The following is a 25,792-nucleotide window of genomic DNA, read 5'->3' on the forward strand; positions in this document are numbered from 1 at the left end:
ATTATAATATTGATAATTAACTGTGATAACAGTTATTGCCTCTATGTTTTTAAAGTTTCTGTTTATTATTGTTATTTTTGGCAGTCATTCCCACTTCATTGTTTAAATCCTGTGATATAACTTGAACGAAAAGATCACTCTTAAGTTCGAATGCATTGTTCATTGTTTGTGTGTGTGTTTGAGTGTTTCATTGACCTCACCAATTTGATAGAAACACCCACCGATTTACATCATGATTTATTACATACAAATGTTATACATGTATATGTATACATGTATACATGTATACATATACATGTATAACATTTGTATGTAATACATGTATATGTTTTTGTTTTTTTTAAGTAATAAATATGATTAATTATTATCTATTTCTGTTCTTCAAAGTCACTTGGCATCACATAAAAGTACTGTTCGTTACTTAGATAAAGATATGTTTTTTTTTCTTTATATCAATCTCAAGACCTCATCATAAAGGCAACAGTTGTAAGTAGAGCACGCACTTCTCTAAGAATAAGTATTAGGTGAAAGTGCAAAATGAAGCATGCAGAACTTATTGCAGACCTCAAAATCCCGTCTTATAGCCAATGATTAAGGGAGTAAGTTTAGCCCGCCACCAAAGCAACAGTTATATATCAAACGGAACTTATCGGCAACAACAACAAGAACAACAACACATTACAACCATAAATTACGGGAAAAGAGAAAATTGGAATAATGATAAATTACATAAATGTTGATACATACGGTACTTCACTCCGTTTTAGCAAAAGTAGTGTAAAAACATGATTTCTAATGCGATATAATAAGAATATTTTTAATAATGCAGGCTTTAAATATACTTGTTAGCCAGCGTTACACTTCCTCGGACAAAAACACCGATCGGTACTTCAGTATTTAACTAAAGCAAATTAAAATCAAATTGATAACCGGTTGAAATTTGTTTTGGAAACGGCTTGTGATTACAGAAGAAAAATGCATCATTGACGGATAAATAATAATATCCTAATATTAATTGCGGCATATTTCAGAGAAAAAATGCATCTTACGTTAGGTTAAGTAATTGGAATTTTCGATTAAAATACTATTTAGTCGTGTGATTAAAAAAAGAGGAATTTCTACCCATAATCCAAAGAAATAATCACATACACACAATCAAATTAAGTTGGAAATACTTAGACAGCATTTAACTAATTCTCTAACTGATCGTTTTAGAAGAGATGAACGTATTACAGTTGTGTTCCCATTACGAGTGTTATGTTTTCCCCATTTTAAATCCCTCTCCAAAGTGATCATCGCTTGGCTAAAGCTTGCGCCATCTGGGTCGCCAGATTTTTTTCCGCCCGACGAGCGCTTGATTGGCAGGGTCAAGGGTCTCTCCAACGTTTGACGGTAACGAACAACCAAATGCTATCGTCTGATCGGATTTCGACGTAATTGGCAAGCGCTATAGGTTTACTCTTATTAATTAGTTTTATTGCAGCCAAATAAGACCAGTATCATTATTATTATACATTCAATCAGGAACCCTAGTTTTATCCACGTAAACAAGTTATTTTTTTATTTCTTACGGACAAAAATTATAAAATAGCACGATATTTCTAGCAACGTATACATATATAATTTACACTATAAACATATGAATTAGGCCTACGAACAAAACAATAAAAAAAATTGTTCATTAAAATTAAAATTTGTGCAAATTATATCCAATTCTGATTTTACCATGTTTATAACTCGTTCAATTTTTCAGTCAAATCTAATTTGTTATGATTTAAAAAAAAAAGGTTTTTTGTTTTTGTTTTTTCATTTTAATTTTTTTAAAGGACTAAATATTCATGATGTTTTATATTACATGTTTATCATGATCGTTCATTATACACGAAAATATTAGAGACAATGATTATAAAAATAGACATTCCTTAAAAAATAATGAAAACAAATTATTAGATTCGTACTGAACTGTATTTGAATAACGTGTTTATTTTTGTGGGAAAAAGGGCAAATTTTTAAATCTTGGATAAAACCAATTTTGATTATTGTGTTTGCCAGATTCGTTTTGTTTAAAAAGTAATAAACAAAACCCTGACAACATATCATAATCAAGCATTATTGTCAGTATTTCGTTTGGTTTACAAAGTAAACAAACATAATGTTTATAATGACTTTCGCCACAAACAGGTAATATAGAATTGAATGTCTCTAAAACAAAAAATGAGTATTAGTAAAGTAATTTAATATGTAAGAAAAAGTTTAGAACCTGTTGAAATGGAACACCTCCAATATTCATGACTGTTTATTATGACCTTCGCATTGAATGAAATATATAGGCCTATAAGGAATGTTTCCACCTAAAATGCTTTTAGTCAATATTTTGATCTATCAGGATAACAAGATTAGGCCTCTTACCTTAACCTTTAAACTTTAACTTTAATCTTCGTGCCCTTTTTGACATAGGCCTAGTTTACTTGTGTCTGTATCAGTAAATGTTCGGAAGCTTTGCTACATTCCGAAATGCCTATTTCCTTCTCAGTTTCCTTCCCTGTTTTTCTAATTATAACATATATTACACGATTATTACTGTGTATTAGTTACGGAATACAAAAACACTTTAATAGCAATTCATAATAGATAGGCCAAAAAAATAATAATAATTTGTTGGCCACGCCCGATCGAAGACCAAAAATGGTCGAAATGGAAGGTCGGCATTTTATTATATTTTAATTATTCATTTATTTATTTATTTTTACTACAACGGAAAATATTTTCTTAATTAGCTAAAAAGACTGGAATAGGCTTATCTTGCGATGGCAGGCGACGCAACAATATGCGATCGTTTTCCTACTATTCCTACCGACCTATCCATTTTTTGGATTTTCCCAAAACTTGGCCAAAACAAAATGGTTTAGGTTTAACGAAGGAACAGTCAATCAGTCAGTCAGTCAGTCAACTTATCAATCAATAAATATTAAAATAAGGTGGTGCCTTAATTCAATATTGATTTGACAGCGATAGACGGATGGATTGATTAGTCTATAAAAAATCTTCAATTAGAATATGGCCGTGTGTGCGTGTGTGTGTGCCATTCCCACACCGTGAAGGGTTGATAACCTATTAAGTTTTTTTTTTCAGATTGTTGACGGAAAGGCGCCACATAACATAACTTATTATAAGAAGTGTCAACTCTCTCTCACTGACTATTTTCAAAAACCAGTACGCCGACCCAATGTTGATGTACCAATGAACACAATCGATCGCTAAGACGTACACATCTAATACCACAATGAAAGGAACATAATGGACATTTGTACAAGCATTACTGGCTGAATATTAGAAAATTATGATTGTCAGGGTAATGATTACGGTGGAGAGACATTTTGCTCGTTCCGCGATCATTCACTTGATGCGATGACGACGAGACATGGCATTCAAGCCGTCCGGAGTAGTTTGATCGGATTTGAGGCTTACGTTTACTCTTATCTACTAGCTTACGTTTGCAGGAATAATTTAGTAAATGAATCATCGCAAGATTATCGGTTTAGATCAGTAGTTGCCTCGTCCACTTATCTCTTCTCAAGTGATCTCTTCTTGAGATGATTATTTTTCAATCAGCAATTACGATAATAAACACGGAGAATGTAGTCTTTAAGAAAATGTTGTTTACCGCAACGTTTTCCTTTATTGCAAGTGGCATTCCCACGTTTTTACATGATCATTTAACGTGAGCCCGTGGTCACCTTTTTATGCCTAATAGAAACATAAACATTCTGAATTTTTAATCGCTTGCCATCTGGCATCTGGCAATGCGCGACGTTCAGGTGAACATATAGGAGTGCCTCTTTAAACCAGCGGTTAAGTGCGGAACGAATGCGGGCTATCAGCGTCTCGTTTTTATGCAGAACTTACGTAATTAACTATATAGGCTATGCGCTCTGTAATTCTAATTGAATAATTAACAATTGTCCTCACAGCTTCTTATCATCTTTCAAGTAACTGCGAATTTTTACACAAGCATCATAAAAACAGGTTTCTCTTCAAAACAGAACTTAATTAACAAAACCAACTATACACTGGTTAAGCGTAGGCCTACATCTATGATGAAGACTTGACGGGAGAAATCGCTTTTCTCCGGGTACTTGAACGATACTTGTAGACCCTACATGCAATTCACTTGTATGCACTCTTAGGCGATCATTGAAAAAATAACGCAAATAACTTAATGCGTATTCACTTTTACCCCATGTTGCTATAACTCACTCAAACTGAACTAGCACTTCAGACAAACAGGCTTCTAACATAATCAACGAAAGTTGAATGCTCCAAGCACAGTATACCAACAAACCTTTCATCATGTGAAACATAGTTTTACTAAGGTAAGAAATATTATCGCATATTTTTTAAATTGCAACGGAGATTAATTTAAAACTTAATTATAAATCGATTTAATTGATGATATGGATCGTATGCTATTTAAACACAGTAAATATTTTTCTATAATATACTTGAATTATAGGCCTGTAGAAATGGACGCAGAATAATTATTTTGCGATGAAATCAGAGTGCTGATAATATCTGAAAATATAAACGATGAAACCTTTATCAAAGTCGTGAAGGAATAATTCAGTGTTATACGAGAACTAATAGTAAAAACAATTCAAGAAAAAAATAATATGTTAATTATTATTATGTTAATTAACATAATTATATTTTAAGCTCAGGCAATGGTTTGGTATTGAAAAATATTGACATTGAATGGCATGTTGAGGTACAAATATTAATTAACATTACTTATACAAATTCCCGATTAATGACATTGTCATAGTGCTCTTTCATTATTTATTTAATTTTCATTCATTCATTCATTCATTCATTCATTCATTCATTCATTCATTCATTCATTCATTCATTCATTCAATCATTCATTCATTCATTCATTCATTCATTCATTATTTCATTCATTCATTCATTATTTCATTCGTTCATTCATTCATTTTCACTTCCATTTTACACTACTACAACTATACATACCCCATCTGTATTTTGATAATACGGATGATGATAATATCAACGCCTCTAAACAACAATTTATTAAAAAAAATTATATACAATGTGCACTTACATGAAATTAAAAATATTTATATTTAAGTTATAAAATTATTTGTATGGTAACTCATAATAATAATAATAATAATAATAATAATTATTATTATTATTATTATTATTATTATTATTATTAAAATTATTATTATTATTACAAGGAGTATTTTATAAATACAAATTTTGCAGCAAACAGTAGTCGTGGCCGAGCGGTTAAGGCGATAGACTAGAAATCTATTGGGGTCTCCCCGCGCAGGTTCGAATCCTGCCGACTACGATTTTCATTTTATTCGTTCAAGGTATTTAAATAATAGTAAGCCTACTGAATTTGATATAATATCATCACAATGATGTTGAATTATTGTTGTTTTGAATACTTTGTTCCTACAATGATCATATTGTTACCATTGTTAACGTTAATTATCATGTTATTTTTATTAGTATTTATGTTGTCGTTTTATTAATTCATTATTGGATAGTCTTAAGCCTATCAGTGTTATAAGAGAACTAATAGTAAAAACAATTCAAGAAAAAAATAATATGTTAATTACTATTATGTCAATTAACATAATTATATTTTAAGCTCAGGCAATGGTTTGGTATTGAAAAATATTGGCATTGAATGGCATGTTGAGGTACAAATAATAATTTACATTACTTATACAAATTCCCGAGTAATGACATTGTCATAATGCTCTTTCATTATTTATTTAATTTTCATTCATTCATTCATTCATTCATTCATTCATTCATTCATTCATTCATTCATTCATTCATTCATTCATTCATTCATTCATTCATTCATTCATTCATTATTCATTCATTCATTCATTCATTTATTCATTCATTCATTCATTCATTCATTATTCATTCATTCATTCATTCTTTCATTCTTTCATTCATTCATTATTTCATTCATTCATTCATTCATTCATTATTTCATTCATTCATTCATTTTCACTTCCATTTTACACTACTACAACTATACATACCCCATCTGTATTGTGATAATACGGATGATGATAATATCAACCCCTCTAAACAACAATTTATTTAAAAAAATTATATACAATGTGCACTTACATGAAATTAAAAATATTTATATTTAAGTTATAAAATTATTTTTATGGTTATAACTCATAATAATAATAATAATAATAATAATAATCATAATCATAATAATAATAATAATAATAATAATAATAATAATATTAATAATAATAATAATAATAATAAAGATGATGATGATTATTATTATTATTATTATTATTATTATTATTATTATTATTATTATTATTATTATTACGAGGAGTATTTTATAAATACAAATTTTGCAGCACACAGTAGTCGTGGCCGAGCGGTTAAGGCGATAGACTAGAAATCTATTGGGGTCTCCCCGCGCAGGTTCGAATCCTGCCGACTACGGTTTACATTTTATTCGTTCAACGTATTTAAATAATAGTATGCCTACTGAATTTGATATAATATCATCACAATGATGTTGAATTATTGTTGTTTTGAATACTTTGTTCCTACAATGATCATATTGTTACCATTGTTAACGTATTTAATTATTATGTTATTTTTATTATTATTTATGTTGTCGTTTTATCAATTCACTATTGGATAGTCTTAAGTAGTCGTGGCCGAGCGGTTAAGGCGATAGACTAGAAATCTATTGGGGACTTCCCGCGCAGGTTCGACTACGAAAGTTTTGCTCAATTGGTAGAAGTCCATGTTTCTTTGATGGGCAAAAACCTTTGATTAAAATAAAATAAAATATAAACAAGTATAACAATGTAAAGGCAGAAACAATAGTAAACAAAGCTTCAAGTTCACACATATAAACATACGGTAAGCCTATTAAGGTTTCAACTGTTTTTATTCACAATAATAGTTTTATCATCTTTTCATAAACATCATCACCATTATTCAATCCTCACCACTACCACCACCATCATCATTATCGACAACATCATTTTCATTATTTATTGACATTATCTTTTCCATTGCCATTATCATCATCATCATCATCATTATCCTCATCACTATCGTCATTACTATCACTAATATATTACTAGTAGAAATATTATTATTATCATTATTACTATTATTATTATTATTATTATTATTATTATTATCTATTATTGTTATTATTATTATCACTATTATTATTATTGTTATTTTTAATAATTGTATTATTCTTGTTTTGTTATTGTTATTATTATTAGGCCTATTATTATTATAATTATTATTATTATTGTTATTTTTATTATCATTATTTATAATAACTGTACCGAATCTAATGCTAATAATATTAATGATATTGACAGCAAAAAGAAAACGCAGTTTTAACAACGAGTGTCGTGCGATAGACTAGGAATCTATCGGAGTGTCCCCGCGCAGGATCGAATCCTGCCGACGACGTCCTTCTTTTCGTACAAATTATTTCAGTACAGTATGCTTAATAAAAAAGATATAATATCATCGTAATTATCTGTCTTATCATAATGATCACAATAATGATCAATTATTAATATTGTTGTTATGAATAGTAGGCCTAGTGTTCTATCATTATTATATTTATAATGCTATTTAGTATAATCATTCTTCTTACAATTTACATACTGTATTTATTATCTAAATTAAAGTTGATCTTATTTTTATCAATATTTATGATATAGAAGAAAGTAGTCGTGGCCGAGCGGTTAAGGCGATAGACTAGAAATCTATTGGGGTCTCCCCGTGCAGGTTCGAATCCTGCCGACTACGATTTACATTTTATTCGTTCAACTTATTTAAATAATAATGTAGTATGTCTACTGAATTTGATATAATATAATATCATCACAATGATGTTGAATTATTAATGTTTTGAATACTTTGTTACTAAAATGATAATATTGTTGCCATTGTTAATGTATTTAATTATTATTGTTGTTTTTATTATTATTTATGTTGTCGTTTTATCAATGTATCATTGGATAGTACTAAGTAGTCCTGCCCGGGCAGGTTCGAATCCTGCCGACTACGGTTTACATTTTATTCGTTCAACGTATTTAAATAATAGTAAGCCTACTGAATTTAATATAATATCATCACAATGATGTTGAATTATTATTGTTTTGAATACTTTGTTACTAAAATTATCATATTGTTGCCACTGTTAATTATTATTGTTATTTTTATTATTATTTATGTTGTCGTTTTAAAAATTCTTTGTTGGATAGTCTTAAGTAGTCGTGGCCGAGCGGTTAAGGCGATAGACTAGAAATCTATTGGGGTCTCCCCGCGCAGGTTCGAATCCTGCCGACTACGAAAGTTTTGCCCAATTGGTAGAAGGTCCATATGTTTCTTTGATGGACAAAAACCTTTAATTGAAATAAAATAAAATATAAACAAATACAAAAATGTAAAAACAGAAACAAAAGTAAACAAAGCTTCAATTTCACACATATAAACATAAGCCTATTAAGGTTTCAACTGTTTTTATTCACAATAATAGTTTTATCATCTTTTCATAAACATCATCACCATTATTCAATCTTCACCACTACCACCACCATCATCATTATCGACAACATCATTTTCATTATCTATTGACATTATCTTTCCCATTGTCATTATCATCATCATCATCATCATTATAATCATCACTATTGTCATTACCATCATTGTTAAGTAGAAATATTATTATTATCATTATTACTATTATTATTATTATTATTATTATTATTATTATTATTATTATTATTATTATATATTATTGTTATTATTATTATCATTATTATTATTATTGTTATTTTTAATAATTGTATTATTCTTGTTTTGTTATTGTTATTATTATTATTATTATAATTATTATTATTCACCCAAACTTCAATGTTTCCATTATGCTTCCAAAAATATTTAGCTTTAGCATCAGTTTTAATATTATTTTTTACAAACTACTGATGACGGGCAGTAAAAAAAATAAGGGGTTTTCTAGCCAAAGACTGTTGGCGGGCCACACACATAGGGATTCTTAATTTATTTTTGCGGGGTTAGAGAGCCAAAGTGAATATTTGATTTTACATTGAGGGCAGCACCCAAACTTCAATGTTTCCATTATGCTTCCAAAAATATTTAGCTTTAGCATCAGTTTTAATATTATTTTTTACAAACTACTGATGACGGGCAGTAAAAAAAATAAGGGGTTTTCTAGCCAAAGACTGTTGGCGGGCCACACACATAGGGATTCTTAATTTATTTTTGCGGGGTTAGAGAGCCAAAGTGAATATTTGATTTTACATTGAGGGCAGCACCCAAACTTCAATGTTTCCATTATGCTTCCAAAAATATTTAGCTTTAGCATCAGTTTTAATATTATTTTTTACAAACTACTGATGACGGGCAGTAAAAAAAATAAGGGGTTTTCTAGCCAAAGACTGTTGGCGGGCCACACACATAGGGATTCTTAATTTATTTTTGCGGGGTTAGAGAGCCAAAGTGAATATTTGATTTTACATTGAGGGCAGCACCCAAACTTCAATGTTTCCATTATGCTTCCAAAAATATTTAGCTTTAGCATCAGTTTTAATATTATTTTTTACAAACTACTGATGACGGGCAGTAAAAAAAATAAGGGGTTTTCTAGCCAAAGACTGTTGGCGGGCCACACACATAGGGATTCTTAATTTATTTTTGCGGGGTTAGAGAGCCAAAGTGAATATTTGATTTTACATTGAGGGCAGCACCCAAACTTCAATGTTTCCATTATGCTTCCAAAAATATTTAGCTTTAGCATCAGTTTTAATATTATTTTTTACAAACTACTGATGACGGGCAGTAAAAAAAATAAGGGGTTTTCTAGCCAAAGACTGTTGGCGGGCCACACACATAGGGATTCTTAATTTATTTTTGCGGGGTTAGAGAGCCAAAGTGAATATTTGATTTTACATTGAGGGCAGCACCCAAACTTCAATGTTTCCATTATGCTTCCAAAAATATTTAGCTTTAGCATCAGTTTTAATATTATTTTTTACAAACTACTGATGACGGGCAGTAAAAAAAATAAGGGGTTTTCTAGCCAAAGACTGTTGGCGGGCCACACACATAGGGATTCTTAATTTATTTTTGCGGGGTTAGAGAGCCAAAGTGAATATTTGATTTTACATTGAGGGCAGCACCCAAACTTCAATGTTTCCATTATGCTTCCAAAAATATTTAGCTTTAGCATCAGTTTTAATATTATTTTTTACAAACTACTGATGACGGGCAGTAAAAAAAATAAGGGGTTTTCTAGCCAAAGACTGTTGGCGGGCCACACACATAGGGATTCTTAATTTATTTTTGCGGGGTTAGAGAGCCAAAGTGAATATTTGATTTTACATTGAGGGCAGCACCCAAACTTCAATGTTTCCATTATGCTTCCAAAAATATTTAGCTTTAGCATCAGTTTTAATATTATTTTTTACAAACTACTGATGACGGGCAGTAAAAAAAATAAGGGGTTTTCTAGCCAAAGACTGTTGGCGGGCCACACACATAGGGATTCTTAATTTATTTTTGCGGGGTTAGAGAGCCAAAGTGAATATTTGATTTTACATTGAGGGCAGCACCCAAACTTCAATGTTTCCATTATGCTTCCAAAAATATTTAGCTTTAGCATCAGTTTTAATATTATTTTTTACAAACTACTGATGACGGGCAGTAAAAAAAATAAGGGGTTTTCTAGCCAAAGACTGTTGGCGGGCCACACACATAGGGATTCTTAATTTATTTTTGCGGGGTTAGAGAGCCAAAGTGAATATTTGATTTTACATTGAGGGCAGCACCCAAACTTCAATGTTTCCATTATGCTTCCAAAAATATTTAGCTTTAGCATCAGTTTTAATATTATTTTTTACAAACTACTGATGACGGGCAGTAAAAAAAATAAGGGGTTTTCTAGCCAAAGACTGTTGGCGGGCCACACACATAGGGATTCTTAATTTATTTTTGCGGGGTTAGAGAGCCAAAGTGAATATTTGATTTTACATTGAGGGCAGCACCCAAACTTCAATGTTTCCATTATGCTTCCAAAAATATTTAGCTTTAGCATCAGTTTTAATATTATTTTTTACAAACTACTGATGACGGGCAGTAAAAAAAATAAGGGGTTTTCTAGCCAAAGACTGTTGGCGGGCCACACACATAGGGATTCTTAATTTATTTTTGCGGGGTTAGAGAGCCAAAGTGAATATTTGATTTTACATTGAGGGCAGCACCCAAACTTCAATGTTTCCATTATGCTTCCAAAAATATTTAGCTTTAGCATCAGTTTTAATATTATTTTTTACAAACTACTGATGACGGGCAGTAAAAAAAATAAGGGGTTTTCTAGCCAAAGACTGTTGGCGGGCCACACACATAGGGATTCTTAATTTATTTTTGCGGGGTTAGAGAGCCAAAGTGAATATTTGATTTTACATTGAGGGCAGCACCCAAACTTCAATGTTTCCATTATGCTTCCAAAAATATTTAGCTTTAGCATCAGTTTTAATATTATTTTTTACAAACTACTGATGACGGGCAGTAAAAAAAATAAGGGGTTTTCTAGCCAAAGACTGTTGGCGGGCCACACACATAGGGATTCTTAATTTATTTTTGCGGGGTTAGAGAGCCAAAGTGAATATTTGATTTTACATTGAGGGCAGCACCCAAACTTCAATGTTTCCATTATGCTTCCAAAAATATTTAGCTTTAGCATCAGTTTTAATATTATTTTTTACAAACTACTGATGACGGGCAGTAAAAAAAATAAGGGGTTTTCTAGCCAAAGACTGTTGGCGGGCCACACACATAGGGATTCTTAATTTATTTTTGCGGGGTTAGAGAGCCAAAGTGAATATTTGATTTTACATTGAGGGCAGCACCCAAACTTCAATGTTTCCATTATGCTTCCAAAAATATTTAGCTTTAGCATCAGTTTTAATATTATTTTTTACAAACTACTGATGACGGGCAGTAAAAAAAATAAGGGGTTTTCTAGCCAAAGACTGTTGGCGGGCCACACACATAGGGATTCTTAATTTATTTTTGCGGGGTTAGAGAGCCAAAGTGAATATTTGATTTTACATTGAGGGCAGCACCCAAACTTCAATGTTTCCATTGAGCTTCCAAAAATATTTAGCTTTAGCATCAGTTTTAATATTATTTTTTACAAACTACTGATGACGGGCAGTAAAAAAAACAAGGGGTTTTCCAGCCAAAGATTGCTGGCGGGCCACACACATAGGGATTCTTAATTTATTTTTGCGGGCCACAACAAAATCACGATCGCGCCGTGTGTGTGTGGCCTACAGGCTGCAATTTGCCCAATATTATTGCTGTCTCTTATACACATCTTACCAGCAGTTGAATTTAATATGGTATATAACAGCAGCCTCCGTGATCTAGCGGTTTGATACTTCCCTTTTTTATTTTTTTTATTATTATCTATGTAAAAATACAACAGCTATTTTAATGAGAAAAAATACGATAATAATAATGAAATTAAAATTTTAATAATAAGATTAATCCTTATATTCATGTTAATCCATTATGAAATTCATGATGGCCATGTATTATTGATGATGACAAAATAGACCTTGCCGTATACAGAATTGTTGTGGAATATACCATTTCTTAAAAGAGGTAAATATATACTAAATCATCATCATAGGTCTAATAAGGTTATAGGCCTATATTAATCAAAATATGTGTTCATACAGAGTACGCATTCTACAGATGCAATTAATCAACACCAGATTTGCACGGATGCTTTATAATGGTGACATTGTATTAACACGATCGCACATTCCATGACCGAACCGATTTCGATTTGTCCTTGGCATCTACTTTCAATATTTCCAATCACTCCGCCTTTTCTAATCATATCTTTAGCTCCTTCATTCGTTTTCTATCGTTCCCTTTCTTTTACTCTTATACAGCAGTAATACGTTATTCTTCCGGTGATTCACCTTAAAGTTTTCTCTAAAATGAATCGTACCACATTCAGACAAATTAAACATTATGCCTATGTTGAAGTTGTTATTCCTAGTGTTGTATCCAAGTGGGGATTGTCTAGATTTAGGTGTCTATTAAAATCTCCTTAGTATTAACTCTATCAAATAAATACTTGTAAATATGATTTTCATCCAATCAAAGTAATTACGGATTTATATATTGGACATTCGTTCCAAGATTAGCATTGTTGTTTGCATAAATCCTATAATGTCATCGAAACGAATGGCGCTATATGTCTGCATCTGTTCAGTCTTATAGATATGTATCGTTGTCCAAACGTAGAAATAAAGAAACAGCAATCCCCTATTCTAACACATGTTAACGGCAGTCGGGACATCCGCCTGGTTAATCCTATGATTGTAGTAATAACTTTATGTCGTTACTGTGAAAGGATTTTAGGATTATACAGTATGTATAGCTACCGTTTGTTGACTTAAACCGCAGATAAAATACACATTATAACAATAGAATTTAATTTACGTCGGTACAAAATTATAGAGTGTAATCAAATATCACATTTAATTAATAATAACCATAGTTCAAATAAATGTCACATTAGGTTTTACAAAAACTGTGACAATTGAGTTGGCCTACATATAAAAAGCAAATCTGCTAGACCTATATGGGATCACGGAATGTACTATAATTGTTATAATTAATTACTGAATATGAATAATATGATTAAACCATATATTATTCCTAAGAATTATTTTTAGAATTGACGTAATCTATTGTATATGTAAAAGGTAAAAATACACTTTTCACCGTAAAGTTATTGTTGCAAAATAAGCCTATGCCTAAGTTTGACAATTTTATGTATTATAATCTTTCCACAGTAAAGTTGGCCTTTTATATTTGTTGTACTAAATTATGATAACATAATAAATGTTTAAATATATATGCTATTTTGTTCAAACATATTGAGCGCATCTTGAAACCATGTTTTCAAATACTATATTTGTAATAAATATTCGAAATTAATTAAAACATAGGCCAATATCATTCCTGTTATATGCCTACTTTCGTATGTTAATAACTAGGAAGTTCTAAAATTGACGTAGCACGTTTATATGTGTGTATAGACACTTCTGTCAGTAACATCGATTTTTTAACTTAGCTAGGCCATACCAAATGTCGAACCTTTTTTTTTTATAATTATGTTCTTCCACAATAAATAGTCTATTGAATGTAGGTGTATTAAAGACAGTTGTTGTATTACTATTATATAGATGTTGAAACGTATTTGATGAAAATTTGTGGACATATAATTTGATTGATCCAAACTCTCCGAATACGAATAATATTATACAAAGCCAAGCTGATTATTGTGGACTCAGCAGGTAGGTCTGCAGCCAGGTTTTTTTTGGGGACTCTGGCAAACACCTATATGGCTCTTAGGTGACGTCCCTTAACCCAATGTTCAGAATCCCCTTAGTAAATGCTGGATAAGGGCCTGCTCAGATCGATCCAGTAGGCCTAAGAACCCATTAAGGTTTATGGGAATATGTCGTGCTATGTTAGTAAGCAAATAGCGCATTTTACTTCGGTTACGAAGCACCTTTTAGAAACACCGGACGTGATTTTCATTATTATTGCCCAATATTATTGTTATATTCAAAAGAGGCATGTTTTGTAGTAACATAGTTCTGATCATCAACGACTTTTATGACTAGAAAAAAAACCAATTAATTTATGGGGAAGATTTAAACACTTTCAAATAGGAAGTAAGGGCTAATTTAAAGTGGCTTGGTTTCGAATACATGCCTACTTTTACCCCAGTTTCAGATCCGGTTATCGGAGATCCGATATTTTTTCTTAGGTAGGCCTATCACTTAAATTCAAAAATTAAGTTTTAGGCCTATAGAGAAACAGGTAGGGCCTAATCCGTATTCATTTCTAAAACAATTTTGATATCAAAATTCGATTCTTGCAGTTTGTGCTTTTCCAAAATGAATGCTGTAAATATTTGGAATTCCTACTATAAAACCGTACTGAAGACATTTTTTTCAACCAGGGAATTCGAAATTCTGTTTAATATTTAAAACTCACAAAAAATAAAAACATTTTTTTTAATTAGGCCTATAATGACCAAAACATGTGACGACAATTTATTGGACAACAACTATATACACACACACACATACATACATGTGTATATTTATATATATATATATATATATATATATATATATATATATCATAATAAAGAGTTTTATTATGTATTATATTCGCAGAGTTGCGAATATAATACATAATAAAACTAGTTAAATTAAGAAATTATTTTTATGAAGAAATGAGAATACATCAGTCAAAAATAATTTCCTATATTCAAGAAGCTACTTTCAGAGGTTTTATTATATATAATTTCTATCGTACTATGATTTTAATTATCAATACATTCATTTTTTTTTCAACCTGTTTATCATCGTTTTAGTCATTCTTCTATAACAAATGTATTTTCTTTCCTCATCCTTTTCTCATTCTCCTCCTCTTTGGCTAATCCTTCAGTTTATCAAAACCAGTTCATTTAGGCCTGATCGATTTCCTCTCTTGGCGTGCGGCTACATGCACTTATATTTACGCACACAGGATCACGCGCCAATTACTCATACACGTAAAACATATTTATAGAAGATTAGGTTTACCGGGGCTCGTTTCTTACATTTATCATCGGCCGTCACCTCTGTTTGATCACCTTACCAATCGTAGGCCCTTGTCGCGATCAATTTATCTCAATCTTTAATTAACAACAATTAGCATGAATCAATCGGCATTTTAGCTCTCTGTGGTATTATGATAAGAACCACTAAAGAGGTATAAATCACAGCCTATGTGTCGTCGTTTGATTGATCGTCTATCAATAATTCGATATTAGCAAATTAATAGGTTGTGTGACTCTATTAAGTATTATATAATTATTACTTATCTCATGTATTAGTTGAATACAATACAGTTATAATCCTATTATTATCTTATCTCATAGTTTAAACAATTTTAAAACAATATAAAAAAGCGTACACTAACTGATATCTAATTTTATTCCTTAATACTGAGTGCAGATTTACTCTTATTATTATTATTATTATTATTATTATTATTATTATTATTATTATTATTATTATTAGTATTAGTATTATAATTTTTATTATTATTATTATAATTATTGGTATTATTATGTCTATTATTAAGTCTATTTTGATTAATATTCAATTATTATCATTATCATATACGAATAATAAAATCAATATTATTAAATTATTATTAATGCAAGTATTTTTAGTTTATTTTGTTTGATTTTTCTTACTCCACTACGCCTGTTGTTAATATAATATCATAAGTAATTATTGATATTATATCTACCGATAATGATAATAATTGTGATAATACTAATACTATAACTGGTCAAAAGTTTTTTATAATTCATCATATTGATTAAAATAGTATTATTATTATTATAATTATTATTATTATTATTATTATTATTATTACATTATTATTATTACATTATTATTATTATTATTATTATTATTATTATTATTATTATATTAGATGATCAAACAATTTCATCTGGTTTCGAGATAGTGTAATGTGAAAGTAATTCTTTATAAATAAATCAGTATTTGTTTAATTTAATACTACTACTACTACTATAATAATAATAATAATAATAGTAATGATAGGCCTAAACATAATAATAATAATAATTATTATTATTATTATTATATTGTAATTTTTGACATTATATTATTATTATTATTATTATTATTATTATTATTATTATTTGATTGATTTTGTATTGTATAATAATATTTGACATTGACATTGTCTGAAATTGATTTTACATTATTGATTAAAATATTTTTTTCTGTAACAAAATGCAGATAATACAGAATAGCTTAACAGTTGGAATCATATTTTTATATTAAAATTAACTAAACTATACTAGATCATATAACAGTCAATCTTCGAATCGAATATCACTAATATTGATAATCATCAGCAGTATAATACTCGTCTAATTTGTTGGCTCAAAGAAAAATAAAACCCAGAAACTTGGGTTGTAAAACTTGGTTTCGATTGGCACCGACCAGATTATTTCCTTGTTGCTAAAGGCCATTATTAAATTAATCTATGTGTTGCAGATTCATCATGCTCCTAAAATGTTCTCAAAACTGAGTAGACACTTGAATACATTATGCTATGTAAATACAAAAACAAGTAACCATCATCATAATCAAAGATGAAATTTAAACAGAAATATTTTTATTACTGGAATTTTACTCTTGTTTAAACAATAATTATGGTAAATATAATTATTGTTTAAACAATAATTACATTTACCATTGGCATAATTATTTTTATTATTATTATTATTTATTATTATTTTTATTATTATTATTATTATTATTATTATTATTATTATTATTATTATTATTATTATATTAGGTGATCAAACAATTCCATCTGGTTTTAAGATAGTGTAATGTGATAGTAATTATATGTAAATAAACCAGTATTTGTTAATTTAATACTACTACTACTACTACTACTAATAATAATAATAATAATAATAATAATAATAATAATAATAATCTGATTGATATTGTATTGTATAATATTATATGATATGGACATTGTCTGAAGTTGATTTTGTATTACTGATTAAAATATTTTTTTCTCTAACAAAATGCAGACCACCCAACTAACCCATCTAACCCCTACTAATCTCACATTTAATCATATTCCTTACTCACCCCAGCCCATTACAAAAAAAAATTGTCTAATGTCAGAGTCAGGATATCTGAAAGGTTGAGCGAGAGTCTATAATATTTATTCGGTTAATCTGACTTTAAATATAAAAATCAACAGAACAAAATCTCAAACCCGAAAAACAGAATACGGAGAAAAAAAAATATAAGAAAACAAGCAAGTCATCAATGTTGATATCTGGGATAACCCTCTAAATCCCAACACAGATATTTGGAGAGGGGTCCCAATACACACACACACACACACCCACCCCCACCCAAACACACACAAAGACATAGTATTAAAAATCCATTAAAAGTCTACAAGCAAGAAACAAGTATTTGAGTGTTGTTAACTTAAAAGCTTTAATTTGATATTGCATAGACAATAAAATGAAGACCATCGTGCGTACGTATACAGTTTTAAAAATGGGCACTGTTAACGATAAATGAAAAGAAAACGTACTTCCCACACCGGGAATCGAACCCGGGCCGCGGCGGTGAGAGCGCCGAATCCTAGCCACTAGACCATATGGGATTTCTTGGTAGAGTTGAATGATATATAAATTATTCCTGATGACGACATAATTTATGCCAAAATATTGAATCCTGTCACGATGGCGTGCATATATAAATTATGTTTTTAAAGGATGTTGTCCACTGATATAAGTACAGTGCCTCTTTGTATTTCATAATTTTATGCTAATTTTCTTAATATTGTATTTTATATTTGTATGTTTCTTTCCTATGCACCATGCATTGTGTATGAGTGCACCCCATATTATGGCTTTCCTCACCTGAACCTACTATAAAAATTGTTGAAATTTAAAATGAAAACCACTGTGCGTACGTATACACTGTTAAAACGTGGGCACTGTAAACGATAACTAAAGAGGAAATGTATTTCCCATACCGGGAATCGAACCCGTCGAATCCTAGCCACTAGACCATATTGGATTTTATGGTCGACTTGGTGAGAGTTGCATGATACTAATGCTAATGTTCTTAATATTGTATTTTATATTATGTGTATGTTGCTTTCCTATGCACCATGCATTGTGTATGAGTGCCACTGAATCTATTTAATTTAATGAATTATTCTGTTACAAAATACAGCCTCACCTTCGTCATCACCAAACACCTACTTTTTATGTCACTCTTAACACACCCCACATGTCTCATTATTATTTTCCACACCTGAACCCACTACAAAAATTGTTGATTTTTTTTTAAAGATTTTGAAGAAAGCAGACAATATGAAATAATATGAATCATAGAAATGTTGTAATAAATGTATATATTTATTTATATCAGCATAGTATGATCATAGCAAAAATGACCAGATCAACTCGGATAATCAAAAGTAGGCCTATCTCCTTCGAGATCTTAAACATGACGCGACCAATCATATCCCTCGGTAGCTCAGTAGCGGAAGACGGTAGAGTTCGTCCTTTAGGTCGCTGGTTCAAATCAGACTCGAGGAGTTTTTTATAATTCACCTTTTAGTTATTGGAGCGTTTTCAATTAATTTTATAATTTATTAACAAGAATGATATGTAGAATCTATATTTAGCAAAAATATAAATTCATAACTTAAATATATCAAACATATCCATATCAAATTTGGGCCTTTCAACACACAAATGTTAGTAAGTTGACTAAAAATTAAAAACCACAGAGTTTTCAAATGGTTGCTGAAAAACGATGATCAAGTAGGCCTATATGATGTTTTGGAAGATGTTTACGCTGAATATGCTGGTACTGATGGACCTAGAAACAAGGTGTCGCTGTTTTTAACTTAAAATTTTAATTCGACCGACAAAACAAAGATTATTGTGGGTACAAAATACAAGCACAATGTTAACGTGTGCACAGTGCAAAAATATAATGTGCTTCCCACACCGGGAATCGAACCCGGGCCGCGGCGGTGAGAGCGCCGAATCCTAGCCACTAGACCATATGGGATTGCGGTGTGGTTCGTGATTTGCATGAAACATATATTTTTCGTAAATTATCTGTTAAAAAAATGCAGCCCCCCACCCCATGTTATCTACCCGAATCCTACTCAGCCGTGCTCAAAATGCATGGAAGACGCCAATTGCACTATACCCGATTGATTGGGATATGGTATACTGAAGCCTAGAGTTCATATCCGTTCATATCGTACTCGTCAATATTCGTGATCGACGGAATCATTCATATTCTTCGATAGCTCAGTTGGTAGAGCGGAGGACTGTAGTGTTCTTTCACTGAAATCCTTAGGTCGCTGGTTCAAATCCGGCTCGAGGGATTTTTCTTTTTAATTCACTTTAAAGTATTGGAGCGATTTCAATTAATTTTAAGCAATTTATTTATATGGATATTACGTAGAAACTTAATGTAGAAAGTTCATAATTACATATCACAAGTTTTGATAGGTTTAGTGTTAGAATTAAGGTTAATGTTACGGTTGGTTTACAGTTAAAGTTCATTTATAAGGACTGTATAGTTCCTTCATTGAAAATCCTTAGGTGACTGGTTCAAATCCGGGATTTTACATTCTTTATTGTTTTACTGAATAACTCAGTAAATGTAATAAAAATAATAATTAAACAAGTAAGCTATGATATCTGTAAAGGATAATTGAAGTAGTTTATTGTATGGTAGAAACACCATTAACAAATAGCATTTTAATCATCATTGTACAACAGCTTTTAATCAATACGATAAGGACAATATGGAGAGTTCTGAAACCGGACAATATGATGTGAAAATAAAATGTAAAATTAATAAACTACAGTATATCTATTGAGTTTTGCACATTCATAATACCGATATTAAAAGCCCAAAAAGGCTATCAGAAAAAGGCATTTTATCTCAAAAAATTATTGGCAGCGGTGGGATTCGAACCCACGCCATCGAAATGACTGGTGCCTTAAACCAGCGCCTTAGACCGCTCGGCCACGCTACCCATGTAAAATCTTATATTTTGTATTCAATATGACACCGGCAAGATGGGCATTTAGAATTTAGACAACTTGATGTAAGTAATGTAAATAACTATTGACAGTAAAGTATTATACTGATATGAAATGAGAACATGTAAGTAATTATTGGAAGTATTTTAGAATACACTCAGTGTTGTTTAATATTTTGTCATTTGTCCCAGAACCCTTGTCCTGAAGACAATTTTACTTGTCCCAATATTACTGCGCAATAATCATTAAAAAATATCAAACACAAAAGTAAAGTATTAAAATACTGTTTATTATTATTAGTGACTATAATCATTCAACTTCACATACGGTATTCTTTCGTCCCTCAACTCGAAAGATGCTAAAAAATGTTCTACAGATTAAAAAAGATAATGTTGATTAATATACAATTAAATGGATATAATTTTTATAGCAGCATAATATGATCACGACTCACACACAACAAATGACCAAGCTAACTCGGATAATCAAGAGCATCTCATTTGTGAACGTAAGAGCGACGCTGTTTTTCATATCCCTCGATAGCTCAGTTGGTAGAGCGGAGGACTGTAGAGTTCATTCATTGAAATCCTTAGGTCGCTGGTTCAAATCCGGCTCGAGGGATTTTTTTTATAATAAATATATTAAATAATAATAATATTAAAGTATTACAGCGTATTCAATTAATTTTTAGTAATTTATTAACAAGAATTTCATGTAGAAGCTATATTTATATACAGAAAGATATAAATTTATAATTCATTCAGTACATCATACTTTCTAATATATATATCTGTCTCTTATACACATCTAGATGTGTATAAGAGACAGCTGATATATATATATATATATATATATATATATATACATTAATCGCTATGTTTTGATCATCATTGTAAGCCAAATTAAATTACAAGGTTTTATAATGTCTTCAGGAGTATTATCGGCTTTATTAGCAATCCGTATGCATGTTAGTATGACCCTGAGCATCAGCAACCGTCAACGATAGTCAGTACTGGTACGGGTTTTGACGGTTGCTGACAGTTGTTTTGACCCTAATTAGTATGACCGAACCCAATATTTTAAGGTTATAAAAGGTTATAATATATGGGTAGCGTGGCCGAGCAGTCTAAGGCGCTGGTTTTAGGCACCAGTCATTTCGATGGCGTGGGTTCGAATCCCACCGCTGTCAGTACTTTTTGGGATAAATATTTTTGTTTGCCTGATAGGCTTAGGTTTCTGAATTATTTATACTCGGGAGAGGCTGTGAGGTACTGGTACGGATCCAGATATTTGCAGCAGCAGAAAGTAACAGGGCACTCCTCTATTAGAATGACATATACGTTTAAATGACTTGGGGAACCGTCTTCTGTATTGTTTTGTAACCCCCACCTCCTCATCTTTTGAGACTTGAAAGCAAAAAATAATATTAGATTAGTTTGAAAATTATTCGCTAAATGATCTCACAACACTACACACCCCACCTCCCTCAAAAAAAGGAAGGAAAGAGTGCTGACTATTTATCGACATATGAACTTGTTTTGCCCGTTACAAAAATCACTCTAACATGACAAGTTTATAATTCATGCTTCCTGTTAACTACACCAGAAGTCCCATATGGTCTAGTGGCTTCGATTCACAATCGAACCCGAGACGCTGCGGTGAGAGCGCCGAATCATAGGCACTAAACCAAATGGGATTGTGTGTAGTTAATGAGTTACGTGAAACATATAATTGTTCCAAACTTTCTGGTAGAGATACCCAGCCCAGCCCAACTACTATATTTCACCTCAACACGCAACATACCACTCACATACTTTCTATCCCTCAACCCACTCTCAAAGAATTGTTTAAACTTTTTTAAAGATTTATAAGCAGACAATAATAATTATTATGTTTGCTTCACAAAAAAAAACTTTATGTATATAATAATATTTTTATAGAAGCATAGTATGATCATAACTCACACAAAAATGGTGGACGACGAGAGTTGCAGGTACCGGGTTACCGGGTAGCACAGACACGAAGGGACCCTTAGCAGGCCCGTAGCCAGGTTCTTCCAAGGTGGGGTTTTCTGGGCGTGAGGTCTACGGTCGAAGCCCCGGTGGGGTCGTCGAAACCCCAAAAGCGAGGGGAGTTTTGTGCTTTATGGGTCTAATTAATGCTATAAAAGCAGATATGTTTGAAAAGGTCTTTGTCTGGATGGGTTTGCAGTGCATTAGTTGGGTTGACTTATTTGGGAAATTTGAAGAGGGGGGTGTGCCAGAAAAGAGGGGGTTTGCTAGAAAAGGGGGGTTCTCCCGAACCATAAAAACTCCCCCAGGATACGGGCCTGCTTAGGGGCGAAGAAAGTCATTGATCGAGTTCCTAGTCCACATTTCAAGCGACCTGAGCATCTTACATTAGATGGATTTGTGCGCTATATAAAACTACACTATTATTATTATTATTATTAAAATGACCAAAATAAAGAATATCTCAATAGTGATACGTTAATATCCCTCGATATCTCAGTTGGTAGATCGGAGGACGATATAGTTCATTCATTAAAATACTTGGGTCGCTGGTTGGATGTTTGATTTTTTTTTAGTTTACTTAAATTTAAACATATCAACAGGATTTGATTAGGTTTTAGTGTTGGTGAATTAAGGTAACATTAAGGTTAGGTTTACGGTTAAAGTTGATTTATTTAAACAATCTTAGTTTGCCTGCATAAATCCAGTAGTGTACTAGTTATGTTATTTCCTTTTGGACAAATTATTATAAACATTTAAAGTTAATATGTAAATTTTATATGTATCGAAAATTATTGAATCCTTTCATGGTTGCTGAAAAATGATTATCAAGTAAAATAAATTTAGGTTTAGAAGACGTTTAAAAAAAAACCAACGCAGATGAAACCAAACACCACCACACCGTTCCCCAGCAACTTAAGGGGCAAGGCCCGCCAGGACATTATTCACAGGTGCTCAAATAATGTTGGCATATAGTCCTGGTTAACTTTGACATTACATAGACTATAGAGAAAATAGTTTCTCCATGCATAGACCGACAAAATAAAGACCATTCAGGCACACTGTTAAACGTATGCACTGGAAAAAAAGATATAGTGCTTCCCACATCGGGAATCGAACCCGGGCCCCGGCGAATCCTAACCACTAGACCATGGGAGTGCTGGTGTGATTCGTGCGAGTCGCAAATTATTCTGTTACAAAATGCGGCCACACGTCATCAACCCAACTCCTGCTTTATCTCACTCTTATACTCACGACTTATATTCTTCTCTCAATTCAACCCACTTCGAACAATTGTTAAGATGTTTTAAAGAAATAAAAATAGTACACAATATTTATCAATATGATTGCTTCAGACAAAATTGTAAATGTATATTAATTTTTATAGCAACATAGTACTATCATAAACTCACAAAAAAAAGGACCACATCAATTTTTATAGCAACATAGTACTATCATAAACTCACAAAAAAAAATGACCAAGCCAACTCGGACAATCAAAGGTATCTCATTCGTGATCGACCCGTTCATTCATATCCCTCGATAGCTCAGTTGGTAGAGCGGAGGACTGTAGAGTTGAAAATTGAAATCCTTAGGTCGCTGGTTCAAATACGGCTCGAGGGATATCCCTTTTTAATTCACATTAAATTATTGGAGCGTTTTTAATTAATTTTAGGGAATTTATTTATATGAGTATTATGTAGAAACTTATGTAGAAAATTCACAATTACATATCAGCAAGTTTTGATAGGTTTAGTGTTAGAAGTAAGGTTAACGTTAAGGTTGGTTTACAGTTAAAAGTTCATTTATAAGGACTGTAGAGTTACTTCATTGAAATCCTTAGGTGACTGGTTCAAATCCGGCTCGAGGGATTTTACTTTCTTCATTGTTTTACTGAATAACTCAGTAAATGTATTAAAATAATAATTAAACAAGTAAACTATGATATCTGTAAAGAATAATTGAAGTAGGTTATTGTATGGTAGAAATCACCATTAAATAATAGCATTTAATAATCATTGTACAACATCTTTTAATCAATACGATAAAGACAATTTGGAGAGTTCCGAAACCAGATAATATGATGTGAAAATAAAATGTAAAATTAATGAATTACAGTATGTCTATTGAGTTTTGCACATTCATAATACCGATAATTGAAAACCCAATAGGCTATCATAAAAAAGCATTTATCGAAAAAATGATTGGCAGCGGTGGGATTCGAACCCACGCCATCGAAATGACTGGTGCCTAAAACCAGCGCCTTAGACCTTACATTTTTATCAACATTTTTTTATTGAATATTTTTGTTGTTATTGTTCCACTAGCCGTCATCATGTTGAAGAATCTTGGCTGCCATTTTTTTTTAAATATAAATGAATGAATACCTGTCACTCTAAAATTTAAATTAATTAAACAAATAAACTATGATATTGATAAGGTTTTTTCATGCATTGTAAAGGATAACTTAAATAGGTTATTGTATGGTAGAAGCCATAATTGCAAATATTTTTTTTAAATAATTATAGTATTTATTTATTTACTTACGACGCTTGCATCATTTTGGCCTGTCATTGGTGTCCTTAGGTTGCTGGTTCAAATCCGGCTCGAGGGATGTTACTTTTTTTTTAAATTATTGAATGTTTTGTTTTTGTTATTGTTCCACTAGCCGTCATCATGTTAAAGACACTCGGCTGTCATTCACCATTAGAATGTTTGACATATACACAGCCAAGCCATTTTTGTTTTTTTTTTAAATAAATGAATGAATGAATACCTGTCACTCTAACTAAAATTTAAATCAACTAAACAAATATACTATGATATTGGTAAGGTTTTTCATGCTTTGTAAAATATACGGTAACTTAAATAGGTTATTGTATGGTAGAAGCCATAATTGGAATACTATTTAAATAATCATAGTATTTATTTACTTACGGCGCTTGCACCA

The 25,792-nt window shown here is 31.2% G+C and overlaps 10 non-coding genes across 10 annotated transcripts; 7 read left to right on the forward strand and 3 right to left on the reverse strand.

The window, feature by feature from the left end:
* The first annotated feature begins 5,292 nt into the window (after positions 1-5,292).
* Trnas-aga lies at positions 5,293-5,374 on the forward strand. Its single transcript has one exon. It is a non-coding gene; the product is annotated as a tRNA-Ser (tRNA).
* Positions 5,375-6,440: 1,066 nt separating this feature from the next.
* On the forward strand, positions 6,441-6,522 carry Trnas-aga. The gene has a single exon. It is a non-coding gene; the product is annotated as a tRNA-Ser (tRNA).
* A 1,265-nt stretch (positions 6,523-7,787) lies between these two features.
* On the forward strand, positions 7,788-7,869 carry Trnas-aga. Its single transcript has one exon. It is a non-coding gene; the product is annotated as a tRNA-Ser (tRNA).
* A 464-nt stretch (positions 7,870-8,333) lies between these two features.
* Positions 8,334-8,415, forward strand: Trnas-aga. Its single transcript has one exon. It is a non-coding gene; the product is annotated as a tRNA-Ser (tRNA).
* A 9,924-nt stretch (positions 8,416-18,339) lies between these two features.
* Positions 18,340-18,411, reverse strand: Trnae-cuc. Its single transcript has one exon. It is a non-coding gene; the product is annotated as a tRNA-Glu (tRNA).
* A 1,355-nt stretch (positions 18,412-19,766) lies between these two features.
* On the reverse strand, positions 19,767-19,838 carry Trnae-cuc. Its single transcript has one exon. It is a non-coding gene; the product is annotated as a tRNA-Glu (tRNA).
* A 237-nt stretch (positions 19,839-20,075) lies between these two features.
* On the forward strand, positions 20,076-20,163 carry Trnay-gua. Its single transcript is given in 2 exon segments — positions 20,076-20,112; positions 20,128-20,163. It is a non-coding gene; the product is annotated as a tRNA-Tyr (tRNA).
* A 578-nt stretch (positions 20,164-20,741) lies between these two features.
* On the reverse strand, positions 20,742-20,823 carry Trnal-aag. Its single transcript has one exon. It is a non-coding gene; the product is annotated as a tRNA-Leu (tRNA).
* Positions 20,824-21,363: 540 nt separating this feature from the next.
* Positions 21,364-21,451, forward strand: Trnay-gua. The gene is given in 2 exon segments: positions 21,364-21,400; positions 21,416-21,451. It is a non-coding gene; the product is annotated as a tRNA-Tyr (tRNA).
* Positions 21,452-24,378: 2,927 nt separating this feature from the next.
* Trnay-gua lies at positions 24,379-24,465 on the forward strand. Its single transcript is given in 2 exon segments — positions 24,379-24,415; positions 24,430-24,465. It is a non-coding gene; the product is annotated as a tRNA-Tyr (tRNA).
* Positions 24,466-25,792: the final 1,327 nt, after the last annotated feature.

Source organism: Anneissia japonica, unplaced genomic scaffold, assembly GCF_011630105.1.
Source record: "Anneissia japonica isolate Jap-2015-1 unplaced genomic scaffold, ASM1163010v1 scaffold251325_len469956_cov165, whole genome shotgun sequence".
NCBI classification, from domain to species: Eukaryota; Metazoa; Echinodermata; class Crinoidea; order Comatulida; family Comatulidae; genus Anneissia; species Anneissia japonica.